The 11,955-nt window shown below is 48.8% G+C and overlaps 1 pseudogene; it reads right to left on the reverse strand.

Moving 5' to 3' along the window:
- Positions 1-10,298: 10,298 nt before the first annotated feature.
- LOC144172697 (U5 spliceosomal RNA) lies at positions 10,299-10,391 on the reverse strand (annotated as a pseudogene).
- Between the last annotated feature and the right edge of the window lie 1,564 nt (positions 10,392-11,955).

Below are 11,955 nucleotides of genomic sequence, written 5' to 3' on the forward strand. Positions count from 1 at the left end.
AATAGATTTCTTTTTTTGAGAGAAGTAAGGGACCCTTTTCTTCGTACAGTGTGCCAATTAAGGCTGGGCAGGGTTCTCCCCGATTTTGTGATTACGACTGAATACATGACGGGAGGTATCTTTGGATATTTTAAGGAGGTCGTGGCCAGCGTAAAGGTTTTAAACGCAAGATATTCAAAAGAGTATTTAAATATGGTTGCGCGTAAGAAATTGTACCATGATATCGTCGATGTTGTGTTCCCTGTTCCCATGTACAGGCTATCTATGTACTGTGGAAGGCTCGGTAGCGATGTGCTTAAGAGGGTTAAAAGAATGCAGATTCAACCAGGGGTCAAATCCTTTATGTTTAGGTTACATACAGGAACATTATTAGTACGAACATTTTTGGAAGAAAGGGGGTTATTCGTACCATGGGGGACATATTGTTTTAGTTGTAAATCCGCCGAGACAATAGATCATGTATTTTTGCATTGTTGGGAGGGAGTATATTTTTGGGATGTGCTACACAGGACATTACACAAAGATTTTCCACTAGATCCTCACGGTATACGTTTCCTTGCAATAGACAATGAGGATGGAGTGCCTTAGTCATGGCACTGGGTCTCCATAGTATACGCCTCGAGCTTCGCGACCGCTGCGCCGCCTGCCGCCACTTCTCCGCGGCGTTGACGGGATTTGCGCTGCGTGACTGATAGGGGCTCGTGCAGTGTTTTGGTTCTATTTCACTTCTTTTCGCCTTTCGGCCTTTCCGCGCCTAAAAAAAACTTGTTATGGTGACGACTATAGGCAAAGAGTACGTTTGGGTCACTTAAAAAGCAGCTGCGTCTTCGTAGAGTACGCGATCGCCTGCAAGAGCTACCCGGGGACACGGTTCTGCGCGCTTCGTCGCCGCACTTCTGGGCTTCGGCGACGGTAGCAGCATATCACCCATGTCACCTCCAAAACATCAGGCACAAATGAATTCTACTGACGCCTCGTTTAGACCTGATACTGGCAGAATGAGAGGTTGGCTTCATTTTGCAGCGTGGACAACGAATGCGGCTTCGTTTCGCATATATACGCCACAGAAAAATATGTTTCGGGGATGTGATTACCCAATCCCGGACAATAACTTATGCCTTTTATAAGAATATAAACCATGCGAAAATCTAAACTATATTCCAAGCCTATGCGTCGCTAAATATGTGCCCACACACCCCATATAGCAAGAACCAAGGAAGGAAATGAAACCGCAGAAAAATAAATGCTGTGCCAATGCGGAATTTAGAAACATAATAGCTCTAACGGAAATAAAAAAAAACAGTGCAGCTTCTGGCATGCTAAAGAAGTTCGTCTAAACATAAGCCAGGTAGGTTTTACTAGACCAACTATACGCGAAATGCACTGCTATTTCCCGAGAAATCGGGGGGGGGGGGGCCGGGAGGGGGACGCCGTGTACAAATGCGGAGCGGAATCAAGCAATGAACGTTTTAGTAATCTGACACGTAAATCTCGCGTTCACTTTCCTTTTGTTCTTTCTACTTCAACGAAGAGCTGATCGTACGGCGGACGAATTTTTGGTAGTATACAGGGTAGGCTGTTCAACAAGCGATGAAATGTGTAGTTGGAAGAGTGTGGTAGTATGTGATAAGGCCCTCTGCTTTCAGTTTCTGGTTTATTCTGCAGGCTGCCTGTCCATATGACGACATTTCGAAGAAGTATTTAGTCACGGACGCGGATTATATTGTAAGCCCGTCTCCGCGCTGCTCGCAGAGGATATATGTAGCAGAAGAAAATCTGCGGGCGCGCACCTCACGACAAGACGACTCTGTCGTGTGCTGATTTTTGAGTATAATTATGCATTGTCCATCGTACTTTTGTTGAATATTCCCGAATTTAACACAGACTGGCTCGTAAATGGTGGCGATCAGTATCTAAGGTATAATATTGGCAAACGTAACTGGTGTGCTGTCAGGTATGAGTGCTCCGCTGATTATGTAAGCGCAGAAAACTGATTTAAATCATAGTGTATAGCCGTAGCATGAACATCTGAGGAACCGGTGGTAACGGAGACACGGCTAGTAAATTCAGGTCAGTGTACCTACAATCGGCTCCATCATACGCCGGTTCCGCGAAGCTGGCATGTGACACACACCTGGCGCTTATACAGACCGAAAATACCACACTAAGATCGCGTCGGAAACATTTACACTCTCGTAAACACACCTCACTTGCGAACAGAGTGACTGCTCCACACAAACATGAATTTCAAACGACCACAAACGGTAAGTCTCAGTCGTGAACATGCCGCAAAAGCAGCGGCGGCACTGGGCACAGAACAGGGAGGATTTTAGAGAAGCAAAGGTCTAGCTTTGCCTGTAGTGCCAGAAAAAGCGTAGTGGCGGCGTCGTGAACTACCGAGTTCGCCCGCTTGATGGCGCTGTAAACACGGCTTTGTAAACATGGCGGATGCTTTTTGCACAGGCCGCTTGAGCTCCTTAATAACATGGCTGCCCTCGCACGGCGGCCGCCGGCACGAGAGCTTCGCCGCTGCGACCCTCCCGCGCGCGAAAGGAGCGTCTAGTCCGGCCGTGGCTGCTCCTGCCGGTTTCTGGCTGGCACGCTGGCCGCGTGTTTACTTGCGCCGCGCTAGTGAAGTGATGTTACGCCAGGTGACCAGATGGCCTCGACTGGCACAGACCACAGTGAGCAGCAAGTGAGAACAAATCGTTTATTGACATCCGCAAGTTTACAGAGGCCACTACATCATTTCATTTCGATCGCTGCAATTGTACGTCGCTTTCGTGACAACATTTTTTTTTGCTATAACAACTCGTTCACTTGCGCTAAGATTTCGAACGAAGGGCACAAATGAGGTATTGACGGCGACAACGGTTTCGTTTGCACCGTCTTTCTAGCGGAGTGCATAACACTCACCTTCTGTTGGAAGAATCAAATATTCTGGCCTCGACAGCTGTCTTCCGATGCGGAATTTCCCGCATTTGTCACTCCACAAGCACTTAATTCCCGTGTTTTGCCAGTCCTCTCAACAACTGATGGACGCAAAAGAACATAACAGCAATAACAGTCACGAAAACAGTGCTCCGCGCACATAGAAGCGGTGGGCCGTTGCAGCGGTTTCAATTTGAATTGGCGGCTTTGTGGTTGCGAATTCAGAAACGAGGTGGTGCACCAGTCGGCTGTTCGTAAAAAGTTGCGTACATTTTTGCTCAAGGGATGTTTGATGCGGAACTTGTTAATAATATTTTTAAACAACACATTGTAAGCGAGCTGTATTGGCTGTTTGAGTCACGAAATGAATGTTTTGTATTCGATACCAAAAGTAACCTTTCTGTTGCGCCGTCTGGTGGACTTGATGGTCGAAAAGTGCCCTGTAGGTTGGTCACGTGGGGCGTCGATTTTTACGCCGCCTATAGGGAAGACAGGGAACGTCCAAGCTTGGGAAGCCTGGCACTGGGGAGCTGGGCGCGGACTCCCGCGCCTGCTTTCGAAACGGGCCGCTAGGGGGTTTCAATGGCGCCCCTACAGGCCACGCTCGAGGCGTATATGGCGCTCTCGTACAGCAAGGTTGTACAATGATGTTGATGCGCGATGTGCAAGGGAGTATTTCAAAGAGAGCATTGGACGACTTGTTGAAGTTATTAAGTTCCGCCAGGAACTACCTGATTGGCTACCGTTAATAGAGCAATTAATCAATATGAGGGCATTTTAAATGGACAAAGTCAGCCCTGTAGTGGCTGGCAACTCCACCTCTTGTATGTGTGCATATTTTCAATGTTGAAATGTAATCTGTTGTGAATTGTCAAAGACAGGCAATAAATACAAAAAAAAATGGGGGGAAAAAGGATTTGTAGGGTAGTGGGAAGAGCACCGCGTACCTCCCGTTGCGTCCAGAGAGTCGTGGGATCGAAACCGGGCGCCGCTATTTCTTTTTTTTTTACAGTGTAGTATCGCCAAGCTGTGGGTGTAAGAAGGAGAGTTGCGCATGCGCAGTGAGCGTGTGGACGGCGCCGCCATCAACGACGCAGGACCAGGCGAGCCTAAGAAATGCTCCGCATTTAAAATCAGCACGCGCGTATTCACACGGTCGATGTTTTGGAACTGAACCTACAATTCTGGCGGCCCATTGTGCATGTCGCCACATTTTCATGCCATGACAAGGGAAAGGGATGTCATACAATACTTTCGAGCGCTCGGGAGGGTTGCCAAAACTATTTCACCTTACATACGATTACCGGGAATTGTAACGCCTACTTCCAAAGCCGACAGCCCCGAAGACCTGGGAATTTATTTTGGTGTTGCAGTTTCACTGTTCTCGGTTATTAACAGCTGGTTGTTACCTTTCTTTGAAAGGTTGCTCGAAACAGGAGTTGACGCATAGCTCCGATTCTGCGCGCTTCCTCTCAGGACCCGTTTTGCAAGGAATAAGGCGATGACGGCAATGTTTCTTCCGGGGCGGTATCACAATGTATAGTTTAAATCACGCCGCGAGCTAGTGCATGCGAATTTAAGTCTTTTATTATGGTTACAGTCACTCTCAAACAAAATCTGGGGGAGGACAAGCATCAAAAGTAAACCGAGCACAAAGAAACAGCAGGGAGAGCGAGCCCGAGTGAACCAGACGACAGATGCGATAATCCCTAAGCCGACGTCAAGGAGACACGCTTCGCAGCGCCGCCCGTGGTAGCGCTCACCGCCAATACCTCCCGCGAGGTCGCGTCACCAGCCATTTCCCCTCCCTTGTGTTTGGCAGCCGCACGTACTTGGGAAACAGGCGCAAGCATACCGCCTGGGTAATCCTACCACAGCACGTTGGCGACCGTGGGCTGCGAAGCATTGACGAGGTTGCCGACCACCGTCTGCATGGCTCCAGACCCGTAGAAACGCAGCGCGATCAACAACTTGAGCAGAGGCGGAGGTGGGGCTCTCTTCTGTCGGAGTTCTTGCGCAGGCTGAGTTCCTCCAGCATTTTCACCACTGCTGCCTCGCAGAACCTCTACCGGAACGCAAACTCATCGTCGTTGTACAGCTCCGTGGGGTTCAGGCAGTCTCGCGGTTGCCTCGTTGTCAGCAACGGGTAGCTGTACACGTCGCCTTACATGAAGTCGTCCACCCGCCGGCAAAAACGCGCCAAGTCCGCCCAGCTGTCGCACAAAGCAGCCAACTCGGACGCCACAGCCGACGCGTTCCTTGCGCACCGCCGGACGAAGTTCCCAGCGTTTCGTGCGACCTAACGTGGCGTGTGCAAAGTGTTGCAGAGAAGTGGGTGTTCAGTTGGAAGAGCGGGGAAGGTAGCATGAAAGGATAAAGGTCGCACCAAGACATGAAGGGAGCGTTTCGTAAGGACGCCTAAATAGGGAACGTGCCAAAATTGAGCTAAGGACTCCTTACGAGTTCTAAGACGACCTCAATAAGGTAAGCAAGATTATAGGCGAATATCAAAACGAATCTGAAAATATTCTGTTATATTTTAATCGGATATGTAAAATCTTATTCAAAAACAGTTTGTAAGGCTTTCTTTTCTGAACATAGATTTGAATTTCCGTAAAGGGATGAATGACGCCACAAGCATCTCTACTATTTACTTTGAGCGTGCTTTATGCTCACGCTGTGAATGACACTGGGACGTCATTTATGTAGATCTTAATCTTAGTAGAAACACTATATAGTAACATAGGCTGGACGTTTTAATAAGAAGGCGTAGTCAAGTTCACGTTAAAAAGGCGACTGAAGCGAAAGTTTAGTGACAACCGGTACGCAGCGTACGCACCAACCGAAGACAACGTGGACGGGAAGGTGTGGGAGAGTGCTGCAAAGTTTAGGAACATAAGGAAACAATTATGAAGTGCGGATGAGAGAACCTTTACTACAAGATAATAACATTATAGGTATGCGGGACTTATCATCTGTTTTTGCACAACTTACCTGGCTTGCCCAAGACGTCCACGTGAACCTGCCCACCCCACGTTTTGGATTATATGATGATTCAACTATAGCAACAGAAGTACAGCAGATATTTCGAGGGAAGGAGGTGTCGAGTTTGGCCACCACATCTAGCAGCATGTTGTAATAGCGACCAGTACTGCGTGAAGAGGGGCAAGCATCAATCAATGGGTGGGGAAAAACATCTTTGCAAGAAAATACGGGCAGCAACAAAAGCCAGAAAAGAGCTCGTGGCAGGTAAGGAGGGCCCTAGCATTGAACCTGCTGGATTACAACTTTCCAGGGCATGATGATCCTGTTTGTACATGAATAAAAATATTTTAACCTTGCTTTTCTCAAAACAATTTCCTACACTATCTGGTTTCGCAAATAGTTGCATCTTCAAAGGTAATAGCCATTTTTCAATGAACATTCGCACACTCGTTCCTGTTTAGTAGATTGTGCAATAAACAAAGATTATTAAAAACGGATTGCGAGTTTTGATCTAATGATGAATTATTTCAAGCAATCCAGACAAAAGATTACACGTTTTTCTTGCGTTGGTATTTTCACTATAACTGATTTCCAAATATCGCACGGCAAAGATCTTTTTCATTTCCACAGTACGGTTAATTGACTACCTCTGTGCCAAAAAGTTTGCATTTACTGAAATCCATTCGCTAGTTATGAATGTTCCAGTAACAGCCAAGTTTGGGCAATTACTCGTCAAGAACAAGCATCAATATGATTGTTTTTACTATTTTTCCTCTTGATTATCACATAATACGTTCCTTTTTTAGGCCCAAAATTTAACGTTGCATTAACGAATTAATAAAATATTGAACAACTGGTGCTGCTGAAGGGCATCCGCCCGGTGGAGGGGATTCTCAGTCCAAGATTTCCTGGCTGTGGCTGGGTGCGCGGGCCCTGATCACCAGGTCAAGCTGGATCGCAGAGTCCTGGCTTGCAAACCGAGCCGTCCACTGTTTAAAGAAGGGGTTGGAGTTGGCCTGTAGACCTGACGTTTTCTGGCTCTTCCTTACCTAATGGTAAGGGTGAAAATTCTTAATACTTTGAAAAAGGTGGCGACAACATTAAAGGAGTACTGACACGAACTTTCAAAGGTCGGACAACTACGTAAAAAGCTTCTTCTGTATACAGAAATAGCTCCCACGAAGGTTGAACCTTAACGTTCAGTATTACATATTTTCAATCACTTTCAATCTGTGCCCGCCGCAGAAAGCTCAGAACGGATACCCTTTTGACATCGGCATCATGCATCACGCCATCTGCTCTTCGCCACATACTGCTGACGACCGGGCTCCCGTGGCGTAGCCAAAGCGCTGGCTGCAGTTGGCGGGCACCGCTTCACCTTGCGCATCACGCCACGGTTCCACGGTTTTAGAACTGACATCGTGCGGCCCGGCCGCGTGCCACCCCCACCGGTGTGGACGCGCCCGCGCGCGTGCCGACTGGCCGTGGTGCGACAGGAACAGTGACGTCAAGGGCGCCATCATGTCATGGCGGCCGCGTCAGTGTTTGTTTCACCAAAACCCAAATTGACACGAAAAAACGAGGCTGTAAACAATTATTTACACTTCAGTTGCTCATATAATGTGCAATCCTGAGATTAGTGGGCTGGTAGGCACCATAGCAGCGAAAAAAACATAAGAAAATTTCTTGTCAGTACTTTTTTGCTGTGGCGTTTGACATACAGCTCTTCGGCCGAACGAATCACCCGTCGCCTACCAATATACCTGCGAACTTGAATTCAGGTCATAGCCAATGTTCCTGCTTTCTTGGTCAAGCTTAAGAGTCCGATTAAGCATAAGAGCCCGTCAAATGTGATGCTAAGAGGTAAACGCATCGTGAAAGATTTGGGCAATAGCAGTATCGCGTGTTTAGACGACGACGAGGCGAAGCAACGGGAGATCGGGGAGCTCGATCTCTTTCTCGTCCTCACCGAATGCACAACCGCAGAGACGCTCGGTGAACGGCAGCCATTGTTCGCCCAAACGGTGAACGGTGCCTTCAGAGTGACGATGAGAAGAACGACAGCGTCGTCGGCACCGGAGACGGCAGAGCATTCGAGACGCAAAAGGCTTTGCGGTGCGCAGTGAGACTTTTCTTTTGGGACTCGGTCTGCGCACAGTACGGCGGTCGTCGGGATGTGGTCCCCCGTGTGGTCTCAGAACCTGAGGTCAGCGCCCTGCTCTCGATTCTCTACTCGATGGAGCTGCCCCTGACACGGGATGACGTGCTTGAAGCCCTGGACGCGGCCGACATGCTCCTCTTGGATGCCGCCACGCACGAGCGTCCGGCCCAACGCCGGCGCAACGACGACCCCGATAACTGCGGCTGCTTGGCGACTGCGGCCCTATGCTACACCGGTCCGATCCTCGAGAAGGCCACGGTCACCACCTTTAACCATCATTTCAACGGGGCCGGCACGTGTTGCGAAGAATTCGGGGACATTCCTGTCGCATTCCTGCAGGAGCTGCTCTCCTCGGACGAGCTGAACGTGCGCCACGAAGAAGGCTTTCTGCACGCCATCTACCGCTACTGATGTTGTGATGTTGTGGCTAGCGTGATGTTGTGGCTCCTGTGGTGCGTGCCCGTTGGAGTGAGTGAGCCGGCAGCCCTGGAAGAGGCACGCAAGCGGATGCAGGCCCGGGGCAGAGGGCCCTGTCTGTGCAGGCCATTGTCGACGCCCTCGAACGAGGACCATGATCGTCGAACAGCTGTCGCCAGTGCTGCGGGTCACGTCCGCTGCTGTTGCCCACGCGCATTCCCCACAGTGTCCTTTGCGGGGGGTGGCTCGATCTAGACCCCCGCCCCAAACGGTGGGCTCTGCGCTCCGCTGCTTCGGTTCGGTGTGCAAGGGTCGAATGTATATGTAAGTGTGGTTTCGGTGGATGCGGGTGCGTGCTCTTACACGTGATAAAGCTCGTGCTCTCAGCAGGGGCCTACTGAGGCCTCGTTTAGCCACTTCCCAGTCCTCGTTACAGCCTTCAGATGGTGTACCACGACGGGTGCGTGTACCTCGTACTGGGTGGTAGCGACGCACGCCGCCACCTTAAAAGTGCAGCGAAACCAACCTAACCGTGGGATGGACTAGCAGGATGTGCCTCCAAAGCTCCTTGCGGTTAGGACGTCCACCGTGGCCGAGCTCATAGCAGACATTTACGTCATTGCTGAACTCGGAAAATCGGTATCATGGTCGACGTACTATGTTGCAACGACCGAGCAATCGCTGGCGTATTGCGGCGTCCAAATTATGAGTCGCCCCCCGAATATTTGTTACAAGATAACACGTTTACCGTGAAGGTAACCTTGCTTGTTAGAGGCAGTTTTCTCTAATCCAGGACGCGAAGCTTCCAAAGACCTCTTGAGGGGCAGTACTTTCGCATTTTGTGTGTGTTTTCTTCTGGGACCACAATCGCAATCAAATTATGGATCTTTTTTGTACCAGCATTAAAAGTTCTGTTTTTATTTCTTAAATATTCTGTAGGCCTTTTTGATGCTGGAAGGAGTCACGCAGAGACAATACACGTATTACATACAGCAGATCACATGGAAACAGGCGGGGGCGCAATTCAAGGCCAAAATTGCGTTCAAAGGAAGAAAATTTCATTAGCAAAAAAAAAAAAAAAACAATCAACAAAAACCATCAGAAAGCAAAAAACCATTTCTTTTCGGGAAGTAAACACATGATGCGTCCTTAACAATCTTACCCCTGCCTTGCACACATTGGGTAAATGACTGCAGAGTTTCAAAGTTGAGTGCACGTGCCTGTAATCGATTCCAGTATTAAATAGAAAAAGCGGAAACCTGGCTTGTGAGCGCGGTCGTCGCTAACGGGGTGGCGGCGTAGCCCGAAAAGGACGGTTCAAACTGTGGGCACGCCGAAGCTATCACGTGGACTAAGGGGCGCCTTCTAGGCTTAAGGCTACGTATTCATTTACACCCCCTGGAGATTTGTAACGTGCATCGAAATGTCGGCAATCAGGCATTCCCGTTTCTCGGCTGCATCACAAAAAATTGGCAGCGTATCTGCTCCTTTCGTTGCATCTGTCGTCAAAAGAGGATAGTCTTTGTAGACATTTGCCAAGGAAATGCCTCCCTTTGCTTTCTCGCTCACCTCTCATGCTTTTCCTGTACCGTGGCGCTCACACCAAGGTAAACACACTAACGGTTTGCGCAAGGTGATTTGAATTTACCGCGTTCCACTGCTAGAGGCCGGGTTACTCGATGCCAGAGCTGCAGTACGGTGGAGACGCACGTGAATGGAAGTGGCCGACTACAAGGTTTATAGAACCGCGTCGCCGTGCTTCACGTGCGTTCCAAGCAGAACGTGTAACCTGGCTAGTGGAACCTTTCGTTGCTTAAAGCTCATTAAGCTGTCCCTCCGCACGGTAACCTTTAGTAAAAGGCGAAAAGTTATTGCGAATGCGGAGAGACCTCTTTTAATCCTAGTGCCATTGGTGTCGGGCCGGTCACTTTTAAGCCTTCACGTGCGGGTTTAACTGTGGTTTCTAAGGTTAGTGCTTATCTTGATAACCTGGAGACGGCGATTAAGTCTAATTCGGTCACGCGGTCTGCCTTAGTGGTACAGAAGCCTTCCCGACGCAACCCTCAACTGAAAATTTTGGGAGTGGATCCCTCAATTGGGAGTGGATCCTTAAACCTCAAAACGTATACAGCTGCGGTCAGGCGTTGGCAAAGCCGAGGCGCCACATCCCCATGCGGCGCCGAACCTATGCTCAAGCAAGTTATTAACTGAAAAAAAAAATGCTGGAGTATTTAGATACCGTTACTGTGTACGGGGACGGTTCCAGACCTTAAACTAACACAATGCCAGGCATAAGACAGTTTGGGAATTCCCTTTGGGGGTAGTATGTAAAATCTCTTGGTCCGGTGGGTGCTTTTTACACCGGTTTAACGGGTCGATACTTAAGGTGTTTGGTTGCGTGAGAATTAAAACAGCTGCACGCAACTCCTGGGAATCCTTTGCACCCTTACACCCTTCCATAAGATTCCTGTTACAACAAATCTTTCTATGCCTCACTTGGCCGTAAGCAGTAACCATAAAATGCACTGCAGGAAAGCGAACTTTACACAACGGGTGTCCACAAAGGGCACATGGTGATGATGAAGAAGAAAAAGAACGTTTCCTGTGGTCGGAATCGAACCTGGGTCCCTCGCGTTATGAAGGTGGCGTCTATCCGATTGCGCCATTCCGACATCATCGAAGCAGTTCGGATTGAAGACTTTGGCGCTGGGGTTTTATTGGAGGAATATTCGCGCTTCAACCAGCTTTCTCTTAGGAAAGGAGCTTTTCTTTTTAAGCAGTATCGAATGGACCGCATATTCTTGAAATAACTGGAAGCATACAACAGAGTTCAGGGGATATGGCGATTATGAGTCCCTTGCCCTTCAAAATAGCTACTCAAAAAGAGTCGGCTAATTGTCGGAGACTAAATGATCAGAGCTAACGTAAGGTCATGGGTGGAGTCGAGAGGCGAGGTTGTAGGGACATGTCCAGCAATACTCTCTGGACACCTTCATCGCTTTCATTCCCTTAGTTCAGGCGTTTCCGCAACCGAGCTATAGCCAGCTTCCCCGCAACATGTATGTACCCTTGTCTCTTCTATTTTCCTCCAACTGTGCAGCGCTTCCATTCTGTCAGACTATACAATCAACTAACCCCAGCAGGTTTAATCCTTACCTGTACGCGTAAGCGAAGACTGAGGAAGGCCAACGTCCCTCGCTCGTTCATGGCGAACTAGTATTCGAACTAATCTTTTTAAGGGCAAGCATAAGATCCCGTCGGGTACCGGTCACAGAGTGATAAGCATGTATCTCTTAATCTCTTTCACAGCACCCGTGTTGTCAACTGGGAATGTGGTAGCGTGCATCCAGACCACCGGAAACTTGAAATTTTTGAAGAATTCTGAAAGTCATTTCGTGAGCTTTTCTTTAGAAATGTCTCCCCCCTGTTTCAGGCGATGCATGGTTATCTCGTTGTATCCT

Source organism: Haemaphysalis longicornis, unplaced genomic scaffold (assembly GCF_048455015.1).
Source record: "Haemaphysalis longicornis isolate Haplotype H1 unplaced genomic scaffold, Haemaphysalis longicornis Haplotype H1 scaffold_25, whole genome shotgun sequence".
Taxonomy (NCBI): domain Eukaryota; kingdom Metazoa; phylum Arthropoda; class Arachnida; order Ixodida; family Ixodidae; genus Haemaphysalis; species Haemaphysalis longicornis.